Raw genomic sequence first — 4,957 nt, 5'->3', positions numbered from 1 at the left:
TGCCTGCAATCACTTCTACGGGTAATAATCTTACCTTTTAATTATTTTGCGATATAACATTTCATTCATGTTTTCCAACTTAGTGATATAAACTTAAAAAAAAAAGGAAAAAAGATATTTAAGAAAACTTCATTATCAAGATAAAGGTGCATGACAATGGAACTTTTTTTTTGAAGAGGGGCTAAACTACATGGATTAATCACTTGAAGGGGTGGAAAAATACTTTTTTTTCAAAAGGGGGTTGCCTTCATTTGTAATGGCAGGGAGTTTTAAAAATATAGGGGTGTCAGAGTTATGTCAGAAAATGTAAGAACTCCCCTTCATTCTTAATGGCGGGGACTGCAAAAGTATCTCCTCCTTTTCTAACGGATGGGAGTCTAGAAAAGTTATCTCCCCTCCATTTCTAACGATGGGGAGTTTGAAAAAGGAGGAAACTCTTTTTAATGTCAATTTAAAATTAATCTTTCAAAAGTTCGTGGTTCAAGGTTTTAAAAGCTGAAAATTTAAAAACAATATTACAAAACAGTTTTGTGTAAACTTCGTGTGTATTTCTTTAATCGCTATACGTGATTTTCTAAACTAATTTTTTTCTTGACTAATTTCTTTTACATGGCTATTTTGCAACGCATGAGACGAGGTTTAAAATGAGATTCATACATGAGATATATATGTCTTCAAAGCAGGTGGCTCAAGATTTTGATGGCTGAAATTTAAAAACAATATTACAAAATAGTTTTGCAGAACTTCAAATTTCAAAGTAGCATTAGTACCCAAAACTTTTGTATTAAAAAACATTTTGTAGACACCCCACCGTTAGAAATGGAGGGGAGATAACTTTTCCAGACTCCCCTCCGTTAGAAAGGGAGGGGGGATGCTTTTGCAGTCCCCGTCATTAAGAATGAAGGAGAGTTCTTACATTCTCTGACATAACTCTGACACCCCTATACTTTTAAACCCCCCGCCATTACAAATGGAGGCAACCCCCTTTTTAAAAAAAATATTTTTCCAGCCACCCAAGTAATTAATCCATGTAATTTAGCGCCGCTTTCAAAAAAAAATTCATGACAATGATATGGACACTCAAGGAAAATTTGGGGTATTGCCAATCATATTGGTTTGTGAGATTTAATTATTTAGCTTAATGAACACGACCTATGGTTTATTTGTGTTACGTCTAACTCATTTATCTAACGAGCTAATCGGTTTGATGAGTTGCAAAAATGTATTAAACAAGTCAAAGTCGAGTTAGCAGGTTGACGGCCTACTTAAATAAATATATTGTTTGGTGGACCTTTTCAATTAAACAAGGCTAAACATGTAAGCTAGAACATGATAAGTTTAATTAAACAAGCCAAATACAAATACAACCAACCTTAGGTAGATATAACAACTTAAAATCAAATTACTTTCGTGCCCTGTGAAGGAAGCCATCATGGTTTGCATTCACCCAAATTTCTTTTGACGGGCTTTGTTGTTGTGTAACGATGCCCAAGATAGACAAAACCGAGTCCACCCACAAGGCCACAAAACAAGGGAAACTACAATCGTATTAAAAATATATGTTAATAACTGTTTTAATAAAATAAGAAAAACTTGATTTTAATAATCTTAACTATGACTTATTATTCAACGATAATAATTCATACTTACACTTTTTCATGTGATAATCATAACTCTCACTTTGGTTACCATTAACAATTTAAGTAGCTAGCAAAATCATCATAGATTTCACTCAATTTCTCTCACCTTAATGTTTATGCATGAAATGGAGAAATATACGAGCAAAGTTGAGTATCATATGCAATTTTAGTGTAAATTCTGTGCATGATTATACTACCGAGTTTGTTCTTCGAAACATAAGTGAAAAATAGGATTATTATTGATCACTGCACATATGGGTTGTTATAAGCCAATACATGATAATTTGATCATTAAAATTCAATTTGGTCTAAAATAATTGAAGGTGAAAATATAGAATTACAAATCTTCTTATCATTAGTTCCATACATGATTGTATGTTGACTGGATGTCTCGTTTATTTAGTGTGGAGTGAGCTTGAAAAGGAGAATAAATACTTTTTTGAGGCATATAATAACACAAGAAGGATTCATCAAACACAATCGCTATCTTCACCCTCTTCTTCTTAATCATTCATTAGATCAAGTTAAAGCACCATAAATGCACTAAATCACTTGTATCTATAATAGAGTGTGTATTTTCTTTTATTTGGTTGTAAAATATATAGTAATACTATTACAGTTAAAAGCTTCTTGTCTTTATTGATCTCAAATACTGTTGTAAAATATATAGTAATACTATACATGTAAAAGCTTCTTGTCTTTATTGATCTCAAATACTCAGAATCACGTCATTTCGTCATAAGAGACATTAGTGTACCAAGGTGTTTATGATAAGAATTTAACTTTCAAAAGATGAATGTTCAAGTCACGTAGTTGTTAAAGAAATCGGAAATGTACTAATTTAAACAGTCAGTTGTATTTCTTGTTATTAAAAAAAGGCATATTGGATTTTATTAATCCCACATTTTTGTCACTGACCAATAATAATCCCAACTGAGAATAGTATTGCTGGACCCTGGAAGTCTCACATTAAAAAAATAAAATTCTCATTGGACCTCCGTTCATTAAACTTGACGGCGTTAATTTTTATCTAAATTTCATGCATATGTTTTAGGACTATTTATTCGATCGGTTCATTAGGAATTTCATCATTCGGTTGGTTCATCAGGTCACCTGAATTGACGCTGCTGATTGCAATCCATTCCACTATAATGTGTTCCTTAGTGTGTTCGACAATTTTGCTTTAATTTGGATTTTTGTTATCATTGGCCTATTTTTTTCACTTCTGGTCAAGTGCTTGAAATATATATATATATATATATATATATATATATATATATATATATATATATATATATATATATATATACTATTAAAGACATTCATTTTGACTCATTTTTATTGGTTGATTTTACTATATTCAAAAAAATAAAAACCCTCATAGAATTTGTTATTAATAAAATAATTCAAAATTAAAATCATAATAATCATTTAATCTATATAATATAATATAATAAATATTATTAAAAACGTTCTTTTGGCTCATTCTTATTGGTTGATCTTACTATATTCCAAAAATAATAAACCCACATAGAATTTGTTACCAATAAAGTAATTCAAAATTAAAATCATAATAGTCGTTTAATTGGATGTGTTCTCTTCTAAGACAACCAATTATGGACTGGTAGACGTTTCATAACCCTAATTTTCATTCCTTTCTCTCCAACTCACTGTTTGCAAATCACCATTTTTTTTGGCAAATGGTGTTATGTTCGCTAAAATGAATTATTAATTTTGTGTTTATTAAAATGCATTTTTATATGTGAAACATCATATTTATTTAAACTAATTTGACACAAATACAAAATTTACAAATTGTTTAAATATATAAGCATACACACACACACACACAATTCACACATTCAGATAAAAAAGCTTTTGTTTAAGTTTTTCCCGTTGTAGTTTGGTTTTGCAATGATCATCAACAAAAGTCTAGGCAATCTCTAGTAAGTGTTGGCATACTTAAAAGACCCGTTTTTACACATGGTCAACTTTATGTGGATTTATCTAAAGTGAAGAGTAGAGACGAACAAAAAATAAATACTTATTTTAGATAAGTAAGAGAAAGTTGCAAACAAAGCAAAAAATATTATTTATAGTAAAAATTTGTAGCTTTTGAAAGTTATGTTTTAAAGTTTAAAATTTGGTTTGTAAACATTCTACTACATAATGTCATTTTTTGTAAGTTCACCGCTTTTCAATATTATATTTTCGTTTGAATATAACTTACAATTATAAATTATATTGCTGTCTCAAAATACATATTAAAAAATGTAGTCGTTTGAAATTATATATACATTTACTTGGACGGTTTTTTATATTTCTGCTCGTGTAATACACGGATCAATAACTTAGTGTTTGTTTATTGCTAATTTTAGTTAAGTGAAGATAATTAATTTGCTTTAATGTTTAGCATTTTTAATTTTTTAAGTTTTCTAGGTCAAATACCTGAAATCCAATTAACCTAGCCTGATAAAATCCGTACCCAAATAACTTGGGATAGATTAGGGTTGAGTTTTGGTTCTAGAATTGAGATTCTCAAACCCAAGGAAGTGACCCGAAAGCCGAAGATGATGTTACCATTGGTCATTTGTGTAACCATAACAGTGTTAACTTAAATATCGAAAAATGAGACGTTCCAGCCCATATCATATCTATATCCCGTGGCCTAATCTAAATCAAAAATGAGGGAGACTGGTTTTAACAAAAACAAGTAAAAAAATAGTGCCCCATAGAGGTCTCGAACCTGCGACCTTCGCGTTATTAGCACGACGCTCTAACCAACTGAACTAATAGGCCTATGATGTTATTATCTAATTCAGATGACACTTATCAAACTATTATACCTTCTCATTATTAAAACAATGCAAACAAAAGTCTTGCACTTAAAACTCATGTGGAATTTATATTTTTATGTAACTTTGAAACATTTACTTATTTTAGAACGAATTAATGTAATGTTTTTAATTGATCAAGTTAATAAAATCAGATAAAAGCTAAATCCTAAAACCTGATCACTTGAAATTTGTAAATGAATGTTATTAATTTACTCTATTCTAACTTGTGCCTTGATTGTTGGTTTGTGTGAGTGCCCTGGGATTGAGGTTTATTTGAAGTTTACTGTTTAAAAAAAAAGAAAAAGAAATAAAAAAAAAACTTGTCTTGATTGTCCTTCGAAATCTCTATGACAGGTTGAGATGACTCTTAGTCATATCAACATTAAAACCTGGGACATAGGTATAAGCGTTGTAGCATAGTGACAAGAGGGATTCAATTCAGATGTTATCATTGTGTAACACCATTTTAACCCTTAGTAA

At 30.1% G+C, this 4,957-nt stretch overlaps 1 non-coding gene across 1 annotated transcript; it reads right to left on the bottom strand.

The window, feature by feature from the left end:
* Positions 1-4,365: 4,365 nt before the first annotated feature.
* Positions 4,366-4,439, bottom strand: TRNAI-AAU (transfer RNA isoleucine (anticodon AAU)). The gene has a single exon. It is a non-coding gene; the product is annotated as a tRNA-Ile (tRNA).
* Positions 4,440-4,957: the final 518 nt, after the last annotated feature.

Source organism: Bidens hawaiensis, unplaced genomic scaffold, assembly GCF_021521415.1.
Source record: "Bidens hawaiensis isolate Kalapana, Puna unplaced genomic scaffold, B.hawaiensis_p1.1 tig00018140_1, whole genome shotgun sequence".
Taxonomy (NCBI): domain Eukaryota; kingdom Viridiplantae; phylum Streptophyta; class Magnoliopsida; order Asterales; family Asteraceae; genus Bidens; species Bidens hawaiensis.
Note: the sequence above shows the minus strand (reverse complement) of the source record. Positions and strands in the feature narration are given on the sequence as shown.